General features: G+C 35.1%; 1 protein-coding gene across 1 annotated transcript in view; it reads right to left on the bottom strand.

The window, feature by feature from the left end:
* LOC108300239 (solute carrier organic anion transporter family member 1B1) overlaps positions 1-16869 on the bottom strand; it is a 122852-nt gene that overhangs the window by 97071 nt on the left and 8912 nt on the right. The window contains exon 2 of the mRNA XM_017522945.2: positions 2186-2301. The gene's annotated coding sequence lies outside the window, so the exon portion shown is untranslated. The remainder of the gene's footprint in view (positions 1-2185; positions 2302-16869) is intronic.

Below are 16869 nucleotides of genomic sequence, written 5' to 3'. Positions count from 1 at the left end.
GTGAATAATGAGGCTTTACTCTAATTTTATTAATTTATTCTACAAGGGTTATTGATTCTGAATAATATATGTAATACATATTTAAAGGATAGTGCATAAATATGGAAATAACAAATAGTTTAGGATATTATCACTTACGTATATGTGAGTATATAGAAACAGATGCTTGAATGCAGAAACTCATATCTATGTACCTCTAAGTGACTCCATTGTTGTATGTGTGTGTTTTACGTATGCCGGTATACCTGGATATGTCAGGTTTCTGGATTCAGTGAGGTGAAGAAAAAAATCAATGGCTGAGTAGTCTCAAGGTGCAACCTATTAAAGTTGCACTTTGATAAATTTTACACCACTTTTTCCATGAATATCTGTTTCTATTTATTCATAATTTGAATATTAGGAAATAATAAAAAAGTAATTCTATAATAGCAAATCTCTTTGTACGACCTGCAAGGTGGATAGTCCTCCCTTAGTTTTAGGATTTTATTTTTTTTCCGCTAGCAAATATTCTTAAAGTCTTGAAGGCTATTTTCTCACCACTCCAAACCTGGTTTATTTCAATTGATTAACTTGTTTCTCCTGTCTCCCACCTTTCTTTCTAGCCTATACATATCATATTTATCCTAAGAATCTTTCAAAAATCCCTCTTACCACACAAAATAAAAGTCTTAGCTTCTGTTTGAGGGTCTTCACAACCTAAACCAAGCCTGTGTTTTTAGTCATGCTTTCAATACACCCATAAGCACTTGCAGACACATGGAACCACAGTCCCAAGAAGAAAGCTCTCTGCCTTCCTCTGTTTCTTCCAATCCTGAATGTCCTTCTCCATCTCTTGGTTGTAAAGCTGATCCAAACTGTACCTCTTCAATGTTTTCATATTTACCGCCTATTGATAATATCTCCCACTCTGCTGTACCAGTGGAGAATATACCTGAAGTCATTACTTTTCTTTGTATTTCCCCCACTTCCTGAGACAACTATTCCACATTTCTCTCCTAGATCTTCAGATAAAATATTCAGAAAAAAATAGGTGGACACATTGTTCCTCATGTTACCAAAAGGTTAAATAAGCAACTCCAAAGTAACTAGAAAGTTGGAATATTAATTTGGGCTTGACTACATGCTGTACCTTCTAATTCACCTTGACATTTAACATATTTTTCTCAGACCATTTTTTTTTCTAAGTTTCAAATGATTTACATAAATGAATTCTGGGGACATAGTATGTTTATAAGATAGATAGAATCACAGGCATTTGGATGTAGCATTACAACTCTTCCCTGAATAGGATAGGTCAGTTCTTCCAAATTTGATAGGAGTGGGTATAGGGCAGAATCATATCAGCCTCTACTTATCTGTCAAGCTTTTAATATTTAATGGATCATAGAAAACCAGTTTAGGCAAAGTGACCCAATTTCTACCATGTACTTATACAACTGAGGAGCAAAAGGGAAAAACAGCATTTGCTAACTTCTTAGACCTTTCATAGGGAGACATCCCCATCTCCACCTTACTTTCACAATAAAAATGATTGTCTTATCTTTCCTTCTCCTTCTGAATCGGAGAAGGAAACTAATTTATTGAGGCTTTAGTTTATGCCAAAAACTGTGCTGAGAAGACTTTTTGCTTATCTAATGGGAGATAAATTATCTAGAAAATATATTTTCCTTCACCATGTATCAAACTTGAGTTGAAACAAGGAAATTGAGGTGGTTATGTGACTTTGAAACACCTATTTTTTTATGTTTTCCAATTAATTCCTCCCTCTACCCTTACCCTTGGCCACCTTCATCCAGTTAAGAAGAAATAAAAGAAATAAGGAGTCTACTGTGACCAGTCAATGTAGTTGATAAAAATATTTATCCTGTAGCGTATTTTAAGAAGGTAACTAGAGCTTCATTTTTTGAGACTTAATTGTTATTTGTTTAGAAATTAATAAGATCAAGATTTGAAACTTCATATTTAAATATATAAAGGTATTGTTAACAATATATAAACCTGAGCTCTTGTACTTACAGAAGGAATATTTACAAAGTTTTGAGGACTCAGAATGTAAGTGTGTAGAAGACACAGGGCATAAAATTTGTAATATTTATCAAGACCATCAAAATCTTTTTCCATGAAATTAGTGAAAATTTCTTACATAAAATATATGTTAAAAATTGAGAATCTCAGTGGTTCTTACCTGGACTTAAAATCCTACAGCAACAGCAACAAGTCCATCCTTTATTTCCCTGAAAAAGTAGTTGACTTTTTGAAGATAAGTCCAATGATGATTAACCATCTTATTAAGTCATTGCTCTAGTCAAACAGGAAAAAAAAACAAACAACAAAAAAAAAACGCTAGTTAATTTTAAGAGTTCACTCCAGATGCCAATATTTAAAGATTATATTAATAATTTCTCAGCATTCCCACATTATTTTATATTAATGTTAACAAGTAAACCTTACTTTTGGGAATGGCTTTTACTTGTTTATTCAATTAAGTTGGCTGCATAAGATTTTTTTTCTTTAAAAATATAAATACAATAAATTATTCAAGGTATTTAAAACTTCCAAATGGGAAATAATTTAAGGCAAATTGAAAATATGCCTATAGGTTACATTGGCATTGAAAAATTAAAATATACCCTCTTTGCTAGCTATGGTTCTAATATGATATATATGGAGACTGGATATACCATCTGGAATAGGAAAGTCCCAATTAACTGCAAGACCATTTTTCTGAATGACAAAATTTAAGGCTGCTTTGTATGATAGATTCTTTACATCAAAACCTGAAAGAATTATTAATAACCACAGTTTCCTTTTATTGACTTGACTTTTAGAGAAAGGGAGAGCTTGTCCCAGTTAAAAATTTTCTTGAGTAGAAATAAAGTTTAATTCATTCAACAACTCAAACATTTTAGACATTAAGCTCTCTTTTGAAATAAAGTACAGACCCTTCTCTCACATGAATATACATATTTCAGAAAAGTGTGAAGATATATGTGTATATATGTACACACACATACATGTATACATATATACACAATTTACATGTATACTCATATATATGTGTGTGTGTATACATATATATGTGTGTGTGTGTGTGTGTGATAATGTGAGGATGCATATATGAGAATATGGTTACCCCTTATCATTCATGGGACATTTGTCGATATGGTTGCAGCAAAATGTATTTGAAGTCTGTGTCATGGTTATCTGATGGATTAGTTCTATTCTTGGTGAATTTCTGGAAATATTGGAATCATGGGACAAACTAAAGAATGTAGAAAGGAAGAACAATTGTGCAGAACTGAGAAATGGAGATTGGGGGCCAAGAAAATATTCTGCTGAGTAAGAATCTACCAGTGAGTTGTCAAAATAGCAATCCAGTCCTATACCTAGCAGATTCTGATTCAGGAGACCAAAGATTGTGCCTTTTAAATAAGCACTTTGAAAATTTTTCATGTACTGCCAGATTTTGAGATCATAGCAGGAATACAGAATATTTTTCATCATTTTTATGGACTTCCTTTTATTCACAATGGGAATATAGTTTGGGTGTTCTCAGACTAATGGTTTTCTCTTCAGGCATCTATTTCATTGAAAACACATCAGCATGTTTGGAGACATACATATATACATATATATAATGAAGATAAAATAGTACAAATTAACTAACAACCTTTTTAATCCATAAGCTAAAGCAGCTAGTTGTAAAATTCAGTAGTATTTTCACAGGTCAAAGAGCATTCTCTGCGCCCCGTTTCTTTTCCTAATTGTGTAAATAATTAGACTGCTCATTTTGTAGGAGTCATGGAAAAACAAGAGTACATCAAAGGAAAGATGTTACAAAACATCTTTCAAGATCAATATTATGCTAACAGCCATGTGTCAATTATATAACAAAAATTGCTTAAAATGATCAGCTGATATTTTTCAAAGATTGGAGCACCACTCTTTATCATTCTAGCTTATACTCAGTAACCTCCTAAATCCACACGGTTCCACTGACCCTGATGTGTAATGCACAATTTAATTTTGCTGGAGATTTCACTATTCCTTATTTATATATCGGGTTAATTTCATTGTCATGATAATCACTCTCTTCCATATAACTTCATATCATTTTGACTATTTTGCATTATTTTAATACATGTGAAGGCCACAATCTTGATTAAACTTTTTTTTTTTTTTTTTGGAGACACAGTCTTGCTCTATCACCCAGGCTAGAGTTCAGTGGCACGATCTAGGCTCACTACAACCTCTGCCTCCTCCTGGGTTCAAGCAATTCTCATGCCTCAGCTTCCTGAGTAGCTGAGATTACAGACATCCATCACCATGCCCAGCTAATTTTTGTATTTTTAGTAGAGACAGAGTTTCACCATCTTGGCCAGGCTGGTCTTGAACTACTGACTTTGTGATCCACCCACCTCAGCCTCCTACAGTGGTGGGATTACAGGCGTGAGCCAACGTGACTGGCCAATTAAATTTAACTCTTAAATAACTCTGCACATTTCTTTCATGGAGCTAAGTGTAGCTGAAGAAAATCTCTCAACCATGCTGACTTTAAATGTATGATTAGGAAGCCCAAATGGACCATACATTTTGCTAAGAAATCATTCACGTCATTTTGTATTCTATTTTGTGCCTTCATTTTTTTTTTTTAATTCTAATACATCCCTTCGCCTTCAGCTGATGATCTATTTTACTGAAAAAAAATAATAAGGCAGAAACTTTCCAAAAGCTCCCTTGACCACACTTATCTATGTAAAGCACCAGTACCACATTGTCTACCTTAGTGAACTACCCACGCTTAAGCTAAGGCTAACCTCCACTTGCATCATATTCCCCTTGTGTTTTTAAGGATATCACTATCCTATTTCTAAAGAAAAGTTTCTATCAGCATTTAAGCATTCTGTCACTTTTTCATCTTTCAAAAGTCTCTCTTTTGATCCCATTTTTTTCTGATATTGCCCTATTTCGGGGCTATTGTTACAGAGAAAAAGCTTGTCTAATTATTGCTTTCAATATCTCTCTTTATATTCACTCTTGAGCGCACTCTTACCAGGTTTTTGCCCCCAAATGTCCACTGAAACTACTCTTCCTAAGTCATAAATTACCTAAATGCTACATGTAATACTCCTCATCTGACTTGAACTATTAGCAACATTTTTCAGAACCGAGAATTCCCTCCTACACTACTCTTTGTGGTTTGCCTTCTAGCTCACTGACTTACCTATTTACACCTCATTTACTCTAAATTCTTTATTGTGGGCTTCTAAATTGAAGCATCTCAGCAAATAACCTTACTGTGTCCGTTTGTGACCTCATCTACTCTCATGTCTTTAAATCCTATCCATATGTGGATCATTTCAAAATTTTTTTCTCTGGCCAAGTTAATTATGAACTCTAGATTTATCCATTAGTTTCTCACTATCTTCTTACATATCTTTAATAGGCATCTTGTACTTAATATTTTCTAACATGGTATCTTAGTCTTCCCTTCTTAAACCTCTCCTCCTGTAATATCCCCATTTCCAGGGACTATTGTCCAGGGAAGACAATAATCCCCATACACTGTAATTCTATCTTTCCAGTTGCACCCATGTGTGTACATGCACACACACAATATTAGGATCATTTATTCCTTTATTTCTCACATTCATATTAGACTCTAATTTCAAAATATACCCAGAATCTGATGATTTCTCACCTCCTCCACAACTCTCAGGCTGGTCCTGAATTATTACAATACTCTCATACTTGCATCTGAGCTTTTCTCCTGACCACTCACAGCCTCTCTTCCCCAAACTCATTCCCCTGTGTAAATCTTCACACATCAGTGAGGGTCACATCATGTCTCTGCTCTGCTCAGATACTCCATTAGCTTCACATATCACTCAGGATAAAATCCAAAGAACAGCTTTAAGGCCCTGTAAGTTATAGATCCTCACTGAGAATCTTTGTTTCTATTTTTCTTTCTGTCTGGTATGTTCATTTCCCTATAGCTGCATAGCTCACTCCCTTACCATATTCTAGTATCCATACAAATGACACTTTCCCAATGAGGTCTTCTCTAACAATTTTATAATATTACTCCCTCTGACACTCGATTATTATTCTCTCATCATCATACTATGAATTTTACTCACATATTTTGTTTACCGCCAGCCTTCCTTTGCCTCACCAACCATAAAATTACACTACAGAGGAATCTCCAGAAGAACAAATATAGGTTTTTGTCGTTTTTGTTCACTGCTGTATTCTCAGTTCCAAGAATAGTGTCTCATACCTAGAAGATACTCAATAAATATTTTTTTTAAATGTAGTATCTATTTCAAAAATGTGTACAAATGAACTGATATTAAAAACAAAGAATTAATCTGCAGTGTTTTAAAATAGTAAGAAAGATGACTGTAATTGTATGTGAAGCAATTATTCAATCATCAATGCATGTGACAAAAATTGGAAGCAGTCAACAATTTATTTTGTTTAAAGAATCAAACTTGACCATGATGCATGCTGCATGATCCTTCCTTCTACTTGAAATGTTTTATCTACAGATGTCCACTTTTTGCTTCAATTGTTTTCTGCTCAATTATTGCTGCTTTGCAGATGCTTGCCCTGACCTACTTAAAAATGTAACATTTGTAAATTTCTGCTTTCTTGCCCTACCTCCCGTATCTCTTAAAATTACATGATTTAGTAAAATATGTTTGTATATTGTCTTTTCTCCAGTAAATATGATCAACAAAAGATAAGAAACTTCATCTCTTTTGATCAGTCATCAGATTCTAGTATAGTGCTATTATGAAGACAGTAACCAAGAGAGAATAATATTGACATAAAAATAAACATATTAATCAATTAAACAAAATAGAGAATATAAAAGTAAATCTGAACATTTATATTTCATTGACATTTTCACAAGGTTCTGTCTTCATAGTGATAAAAGAATAGAAAAAATGGAAAATAGGAGGTAAGATTAACTTTTAGCTCCTACTCAGACAGAACAGCATGTAGAGACTGATATTACGAAATTCTGCCCCAACAAACACTGTAGGAACATATTAGGAAAAGCAAAAGAATTCACAAATCCTTTGAAAGAAGTGGTTTGCTGCTGCAAACTCCGTGAGACAGGTTAAAAATTGTGAGTGTCCACAGTGTGAGAGGGGGAAAGTCTGCCTCTAAACACATATCCTCAATGAGGAACCTGATAATCTAGATCATAGGAGAAGGGTTTGACCTTACCTAGAGCTGACATAAATTTAGAGTGCTGAGTGAAATATTAAAGTGGAAGACGTAGTGGAAAGAGTCCTGTAGGCACCCCTGGTCCCCAAGAAAGCCAAGGGAAGTCATTTCTGACTTTATCTCACAGGAGTCCTTGGGGAGAGCAACCAGTGGAATTAGGAAAGGGCAACAGGGAGAATGAGACTTCCAGCTAAACTTTGTAACAATTTTGGTGACCTGTGAATTTTCCTGGGCAGAATCTGGAGATGGGGGGATAAATGGAAAATGCAGGTATGAGCACAGAAGCCATGGCAGGCAGGCAAGAGCAAGTTCTGAAATCCCTGCTTACTTTCTCAGTGGGAAGGATTGTGACCTGGGGCAAGAACTCAGCCCTGCACCCTGGAGGCTTGGACATAAATTTGGCTCTTTTGGCTGTTGGGGGAGCACAAACGTGAAACTGGCCTTGCTGGCTGCATGGGAGCTGAGTGGAGCCTGTCACTGCTGGCTTTCCTCCAGTTCCAGGGAAACTTATAAAAGCAGCAGAGGCAGCCATATTCCCCTTTGAAACATAAGTCTATTGGCCTGAAAACCACTCCCTCATCCCCCACAGTGAATGAAGCAGAATTCTGTTTGTGAAAATGAATATTTTAATCAGTTCCCACATCTGAGTATGCTAAGTCATTTAACACTTGCAACAAAAAACAAAATAAAATAAAACAAAACCCAAAAATCTTTCACTGTTAAGCAACCAAGAATCAGCTTTTTCTTGGGGAAATATTTATTCAGCCACTAATCTCTGCTCAAAACTAATTAGGGGACTAAACAATTGTTAGCTAGGAAACTAAATTTGCACCCCCAATGATGTGATTCTTAAGTGAAACAATGTAGAAAATTTACATCTCAAAGGCACAGAACTTAGACCTAAACAAAGGCCAGGTTCTTAAGAAAATTTTAAGTCATTGCCTTCTCCATTCCAAAAGTTCCTAGTGGTTCAGGTGAAGAGAGGGAAATGGACTTATAAATAAAGATTTCCCTTATACATGTAATCTTTTTACAGTGAGTATCAACAAAGCCAGCTAAATGTCAGAAACTTGTATTTTGGCTTTTCAACACAGCTTACTTCTTAAATTATAGGCTTCAGGGCGGAACCCTTTAATGAATAGAACAAAGAAAGCATGCAGGTTTAGGGCATAATATTTAAACATGTGAGAGGCAGGCATAGCTGGAAGGTGAAATACAGACTACCCAAAATGCCGTGGAATGAAAAAGTGCAATGCCTTCACAGTCCACCTCACTGCAAAGACATTTCTCAAAGTCTGGTGGGCACGTAATGCCAATCGGTTTGCTCAGTGACTAGCCTGTGTCTAATGGAAGTCTTATCCCTCAGTGGTGAGAGTTTCCATCATCTTTAGATGCCTAAAACCATGCTATTCTTGTCTAAACATGCAAAGAAATGAGTAACCTTCTGTAGTAATAACAATTTACTGTAAGCAAATGCCCTGAGCCACCTCTAAAACTGTGTCACATACTCAGCCATTACACAACAAGGTCCAGTTTTCTCACAATAAAAAGTGATTTCTGGTACCCTCGAAAGTCAGAGAAGAGGTAACACAATGTAAAAAAAAAAAAGCAGAGCTTCACATATAAAAAGAGTCTGCCCAAGACTCTTTTTTTTTTCAATTTTTTTTTTATATTACTTTAAGTTCTGGGGTCCATGTGCAGATCTTACCAGATTGTTACATAGGTATACACATGCCATGGTGGTGTGCTGCCTCCATCTCCGCTTCACCTACATTAGGTGTCTCTCCTAATGTTATCCCTCCCCAATCTCCCCACCTCCTGCTATTCCTCCACTAGCCCCCCACCACCCAACAGACCCCAGTGTGTGATGTTCCCCTCTTGCCCAGGACTCGTGAAACTCCACTAGGAAAGCAGAAAACCCCAAATAAGGAGTGAATGGCACTTTTTTCTGGGTTCCTTAACAGATCTGAGTAATTAAAAGCCTTTTCTAGATCTTTTCATGTGGCATGAAAGATGGCAAAGAGGAAGGAGGAGGAGAACAATTTTTAAGAAAGGAAGATAACAGATGTACAAAGTAGTTTTTTAAAAGGTTTTAGTCCACTGAAAAAGTTTTCAAAAAATGAGATCCAAAGAGAAAAAGCTGAAAGGTCTTTTAAAATATAAATTTAGCTTGAATGTCAGCTTTTAATTAAGCTAACTTTTAATCCTAAATCTCTTTCAAAAAAAAATGCTATAAATCTATTATCAGACTTTAGCTGGTATAAACAGCTGATACTTCTGGCTTTTGCACAAAATCAAGAACCACACCAAAGACAGCTCAAAGAAAGGAAAGTTCTGTTTGCCAGAAATGGAGTACAACTCACATTCCTGGTCAGCCATATTCTCTAGGGTCTCAGATTCTCAGTCATGTACACAGAGGCCCAGAAGTCCCATATTCTCCAAAGAGGAATGAAGGCAGAAAGTCAAAAGTTTTCCATGGAAGGAAAAAGAATCAATAAATGACAGCATTCACAATCACATAGCAAACCAAAAGAGATTCATCCCCTGATCCAGAAGTAATCCCAAGTTTCGGCATGAATTTTAACTACCAGACTAAAAATGGAGCAGGCTCTATTGTTAATCCTGCATGAAATCCAAAGTAAACACTTTGAGTATATAAAGAATTTTAATTTTGTTTTAGAAAGATGTCTGCTCTTCACTTTAGTCAAGGTAATGTTTTTTTCTTTTTTTTAATTTTAATTTTTTATTTTATTTTATTTTGAGACGGAGTTTCGCTCTTGTTACCCAGGCTGGAGTGCAATGGCACAATCTCGGCTCACCGCAACCTCCGCCTCCCGGGTTCAGGCAATTCTCCTGCCTCAGCCTCCTGAGTCGCTGGGATTACAGGCATGTGCCACCATGCCCAGCTGATTTTTTGTATTTTTAGTAGAGTCGGGGTTTCACCATGTTGACCAGGATGGTCTCGATCTCTTGACCTCGTGATCCACCCGCCTCGGCCTCCCAAAGTGCTGGGATTACAGGCTTGAGCCACCGCGCCCGGCCTAGTCAAGGTAATTTTTAAGGCTAGCCATAGTAGTATCATATCTCTTTTTAAAATAATTTAATCTTCACGTAAAGTGTTTGGGATAGGAAATCTCTAAAATGCTTCCTTTTCATAATTTAGGAATTTTAGTCTAATTTATAGGATCTGTCTCTTGGCCATTGATAAGTAGAATTTTCAATGGTTTTCTCAACTGGAATAGAGAGTCAATCCAATAAGCTTTTTCATTAAAAGTCTAAATGATACTTTTACAGGGTTTCAATATGTTTTTGCCATTCAATCAAGAGGCTTTCCTAAAAATGAAATTGCCTCATTTGCCTGAGGTATCACTCAGAGGTTTCTTTCTCATGACCAAGGAAATCAAGGAATGTGGACACACCAAGGGTTAGATTGGAGCAAAAGTTTAATAAGCAAGAGAAAGAGAAAAAGCTCTCTGCAGCAGTGAGGGGTTCCCAAAAAGCGTTGTCACTTTACAGTTGAATACAAAGGCTTTCATAAATGAGGTGGTGGAGGTAGTGGAGGCAGTGCTTCATCTAATAAGACAGAAAAAACTGGTTAGAACAAGGTGTGTCATTTGCATAAAGCAAGAATTCCTGACAGCCCCCATCTCATCCTTCCAGTGCACATGTGGGCTCTTAGCCTAAGTTACTCCATGTTGTTTGACTTCTCCTACTGCATATGTGTTAGAGGGTGCGATCTCCATTGTGTATGTGCTGGTCCCACTGTAACTCCTCTGTTCTGCTAAAGGGATGTTCCAAGCAAGACCCCATGTGCAAGTTTCCTTATCTGAATATATCCAAAAAAGAAAATGAATGTACTTACTGGGGCCCACTGTATGTATGTGAAAATTGCTGATTACACAGAAAGCACTGTTTTGTGCTGGCTTACAGCTTGATCTCTCAGGCTGTTTTTTCTCTTCTTATTATTATTTTTTTTTTTTGAGACAGAGTTTCACTCTTGTTGCCCAAGCTGGAGTTCAATGGCATGATCTCAGCTCACTGCAACTTAGCCTCCCAGATTCAAGTGATTCTCCTGCCTCAGCCTTGATAGTAACTGAGATTACACGCAGGCACCATCATGCCCAGCAAATTTTTGGTATTTTTAGTGGAAATGGCATTTCACCATGTTATCCAGGCTGATCTTGAACTCCTGACCTAGGTGATCCACCTACCTCAGCCTCCCAAAGTGCTGGGATTATAGATGAGCCACTGTGCCCAGCCCAGGCTGCTCTTTTGTTAGAAAAGAAGTTTTGTGGAGGACTTTGCTCTATTTGCTTAGCTAGTTTCTTTCTTCCTTCTCTCTCAAAAAGCAGATAGAAGAAGCCATCCTTGTAATCCCTAAAAATTCACTTTCAGAAATAGACTTAAGATAGCAAAGTCTCCTTTGGGACTGAAAGTTTTAAGACAAAACTCTCCTAACAGCTTGACATGTTCAGAATGAAAAGTGTACTGCTTAAAATCATACGTGTCTCAGAATCCCAATATTTTTAGGATAGTTACTTGATGTGACCCCCAAAATGCATGCCCTCCAGCTGGCTAAGACTTAGGGTACTCCTACTTTGTCACATGTCAAGTTTTCAAAGACATAAAACAAGATGAGAAGGGAACTTCATCCAGTGTTAACTTCATAAACTTACAGCAAAGTTTGTCTTAACAGATGCTGGTCTAGTCAGAACTGCAAAACTGACTGGTCTGCAGGGCTGGCTTAAACCGTGGGCTTATAGTGGTTTTAGACCTATGTTCTACCATACGGTAGCTCACTTTATGACAGAATGATACAGAAAAACAAAGACAAAGAAAAATAGCAACCAGAAAGTTTGCTTCTCAGGAAAAAAGGATCAAAGTACAAAAAATACAGCAGAGTCATCATGTTAATCCTAGTCACACACAAAAAACTTTTTCTTTCACTAATCTTGAATGTGGAAAGGAAGAAGGAGACAACCATTTTTACTGTCTGCTCAACCAGAGTGCACAGAGAGCGAGGCTGGAAACCATTCCGACAAAAAAATTTTTACCCTTAAGCTGACAGATGTGGTTTCTGACTTTTCTTCACAAAGAATAAAGGAGCCTGTCATGAAAGTAATTGAATTCTTTGAGTATGATGAAATGGGCAGGAAGGTATGTGATATCCAAGTATAGATATGGAACTTTGTCAATTCCCAGGCAAGCGAGGCCCTGATTTAGAATGTCAAAGAATTTACTTGAAAACACATATTTTAAAATGCAAAATAATAAACACTCATCACAAGCAGAATTGCTGTGAACTAGACACCTTCAAAAGAGTCAGGATTCTGGTAAGATTTGTGACTGTGTGTTTTTAAATATATGTTTCTGAATAAGGAAGAACACAGGTGCTTATTAGTCTCCTGAACACCCTTCTGTCTTGGAATTTGTATCTTTCACTTCTTTGGGTTTCGTTTATGAGGCACGGTGTGTGTTTCAATTGCATTTTTCTTAGGTATGAAATAAATCAATGGCTGAATTTTAAAATATGAGTCTAATCCAAGCCAGCCCTGGTCTAAAGCATTGTGTAACACAAGATTAAGTCGTATCAGAGGCTGAATGCTAGAAAATGCAATCTATTAAAGGGTCTTGTGTGGAGATCCACCTAACCTCAGTAGTAAAATCTAATTAATAGAAAAATCATACTTTAATAAAGCCTTTCTATAAAGAGCCAGTTTTGTAAAACTTACAGGTTTTACAAAAATTTATTGCCTTCCATTATACAATTTGTTGAGGCAAACTATTTTTTTTTTACTGTGGCATATGTTTTTATTGATATGTAATAATTACACATTTTCATGGGGTACAAGTGATATATTAATCCATATATACAATATATAATGCTTAAATCAGGGTATTTAGAATATTTATCACCTGAGACATTTAACATTTTTTTTCTATTGGAATATTTCAAATCTTCATTACTAGCTAATTTGAAATATAAATAAAATAAATTATCATCAACCATAGTCACTTACTGTGTTAAAATTAACTGTGTGAACCCTTCAACCAAGCTCTCTTTATCCCCTGCCCTGAAATTTTCCGAGCTTTTATTAACCATTAGTCTACTCTCTACCTCCATGAGATCAACTCTTCTAGCCCCCATATATGAGTGAGAACAGATGAAACCTGTCTTTCTGTACCTGACTTATTTCACTGACCATAATGACTTCCAGTTCCAAACATGTTGTTGCAAATGATAAAACTTTATCTTTCCTATGGCTGAATTGAATAATATTCGTGTGTGTGTGTGTATGTGTATATATATATATATATATATATATATATATATGTGTGTGTGTATATATATATATGTGTGTGTATATATATATGTGTGTGTGTATATATATATATATACACACACACATATATATGTGTGTGTATATATATATAGATGTGTGTGTATATATATATATATTTTTTTTTAATCCACTCATCTAATGGTGGACACATTTATTCCATACCTTTGCTATGGGACTAGTGCTGCAATAAACACAGTAGTGCAGCTACACCTTTGATAATACCTTTCCCTATTATAAATACTAATTAGTGACATTGCAGAATCGTACAGTAGTTCTTGATTTATTTTTTTCTATAATGGTTGTACTAATTTACATTCCCATCAAACAGTACATAAAAGTTCCCTTTTCCTTTTGTCCACACCAACATTTTTTAAGTGTCTTTTGATAATAGCTATTCTAGTTGAAGTTAGATGATATTGCATTGTGCTTTTGATTTGTATTTTCTTTATTATTGTGGGTATTTTTTATTTACCTGTTGGCCATTTGTATGACTACTTTTGAGAAATGTCTATTCATGCCATTTGTCTACTATTTAATGTTGGTTTTTTCCTTTCTGTAGAGAATCTTTTCAGTTTAATGCAGTAAATTTGTTGGTTTTATAATTTTTGCTGTGCTTTAAAAGTCCTAGCTATAAGATCATTGATTAGACAAATGTTCTGATGAATTTCCTCTTTTCTTCTAGTTTTTTTTTTTAATAGTTTTTCTTTATAGTTTTTCTATGGTTTTTTTTTATAGTTTTTCTTGATAGTTTTCAGCCTTAAGGCTTTAACAAATTTTGAATAGTTTTGTAATATAGTGAGAGAGAGCGATATAGTTTTACTCTTTAGCATATGGATATTCAGTTTTCCAAGTACCACTTATTAAAAAGAGTGTACTTTCCACAATGTATGTTCCTGACATCTTTTTCAAAAATCACTTGACTGTAAATTTGTGGATTTATTTCTGGGTTCTCTATTTTGTTTCACTTATGTGTCTGTTTTATGCCAATATAATGCTGTTTTAGTTATAATAGCTTTGCAGTGTATTTTGAAGTCAAGTAGTGTGATGCCTCTAGCGTTGTTCTTTTTGTTCAGGATTGCTTTGCCTATTCCAGGTCTTTCATAGTTCCATAGGAATTTTAGAAATTTTTCCTATTTTTATGAGGAATAGTATTGGTAATGTTTAGGGATTACATTTCTCTGTAGATAGCTTTGGATAGTATGTTCATTTTAATAATATAAATCCTGCCAATACCTGATTATGAGATATCTATTTTATTGTATCTTCAATTTATTTTTGTATTTTCCCTTGTAAATGTCTTTCACCTACCTGTTTAAATTTAATCATAGATTTTTTGGACTTATTGTAAATGAAGTGGCTTTATTAATTTATCTCCCAGGTAGTTTTTTACTGATGTATTCAAATGCCACTGATTTTGTATGGTTATTCTGTACTTTGCAAATTTACTAAATTCATTGAACAATTTTAAAAGTTTTTAGTGGCATCTTTAAAGTAACATACATATATATATAATCATGTTATCTGCAAAAATGGGGAATTTAACTTCTCTTTTTTTTTATTGGGATGTCTTTTATTTATTTCTTCTGTCTGACTGCTCTAACTAGGACTTCAGTACTATGTTAAAGAAGAGAGGTAAAATTGGGAATTTTAATCTTGTTCCAGTTCTTAGAGGAAAGGCATTCTCATTTTCCCTATATTGTATAATTTTAGTTATGGGTTTTCATATATGGACTTTGCCATGTTGAGGTATGTTCCTTCAATGCCTAATTTCTACTGTAATAGGAATAAGAAAATGCAAATTGTATTTCATTAGCATGTTTAGTGCTTTTGGCTGACTAGTGTCCTTATATAGTAACATTTTGTCAACTTATGCAACAGTGATTTAGGACAAGTTTTTCATGGTATTATGAACTAGCCAAAATTTGGGATTATTCTCCTCTTGGTACTATTTAGATGTTTCTAATGACAATGAGATTCTGCTTATTTGTAGGACACCTACAGACAAACCAGACTAAAAGTTGATTTTTATTTTAATTTTTACCAAAGCAATTGATGTACAAAGTTGTAAAAGCTAAATCATTTTAAAAGGATCATATTGAAAAAGAGCTCTCACTTGTTCCTTATTACTGCTTTCCAGAGGCAACGACTTACAAGTCTTTTGGTTTTTTCTTCTAATTGCCTCATATTTCTAAGTAAAGTTTACACTTTTAATCCTGGTATGCCTTGCTTTATTGTATATTATTGCCTTTTTGCAGATACTGCTTTTTTTTTTTTTAACAAATTGAATATTTCTTGCAATCCTGCATCAAGCTAGTCCATGAGCCATCATTTTTCATTTCAACAGCATGTGTTCACTCTATGTCTGTGTCATATTTTGGTAATTCTCATAATATTTCAATTTTTAAATTATTATTATATCTGTTATGGTGATCTGATTAGTGATCTTTTATGTTACTATTGTTATTATTTTGAGGTGCCACTAGCCATGCCCGTATAAAATGGAGAACCTAATAAAGCTTTGTGTGTTCTGAGTGCTTCATTGACCAGACATTGACCCATCTCTCTCCCTGTTGTCTGAGACACAACAGTATTGAAATCAAGCCAGTTAATAACCTTACAATGGTCTCTAAGTGTTCGAGTGAAGAAACAAGTGGCATATCTCTCACTTTAAGCCAAAAGCTAGCAATGATTAAGTTTAGTAAGGGAGGTACATCAAAAGCTAAGATAATCCAAAAGCTAGGCCACTTGCACCAAACAGTGGTCAAATTGTGAATGCAAAGAAAAAGTACATGAAGAAAATTTAAAGTACTATTTCAGTGAACACGAGAATAGTAAAAAAGTAAAACAGCCTTATTGCTAATTGGAGAAAATCTGAGTAGCCACATTAGTAGATAGATCAAATTAGCCACAACATTCCCTTAAGCCAAACCGTAATCCAGGACAACTAACTCTTTTTGATGCTATGAGAGCCGAGAGAGGTGAGAAAGCTGCAGAAGAAAAGTATAAAATTAGTAGAGGTTGATTCATGAGGCTTAAGGAAATAAGCTGCCTCCATAACATAGAAGTTCCTGGTGCAAGTGCTAATGCAGAGCTGTAGAGATTTAGACATAATGCTATTGCACACTTAATAGGTTACTATATAGTACAAACAACTTTTATATGGACTACAAAACCAAAAACAATTATGTAAGTCACTTTAGTATGGTATTAGCTTCATTTTGGTGCTCTGGAGCTGAGCCCACAACATCTGTCAAGTATCTCTATACTTTACTGTTATGTAATATAC

The sequence above is a fragment of the Cebus imitator genome, unplaced genomic scaffold (genome assembly GCF_001604975.1).
Source record: "Cebus imitator isolate Cc_AM_T3 unplaced genomic scaffold, Cebus_imitator-1.0 Scaffold25, whole genome shotgun sequence".
NCBI lineage: Eukaryota > Metazoa > Chordata > Mammalia > Primates > Cebidae > Cebus > Cebus imitator.
The sequence above is the reverse complement of the archived record's forward strand: the minus strand, read 5'-3'. Positions and strand labels throughout refer to the sequence as shown.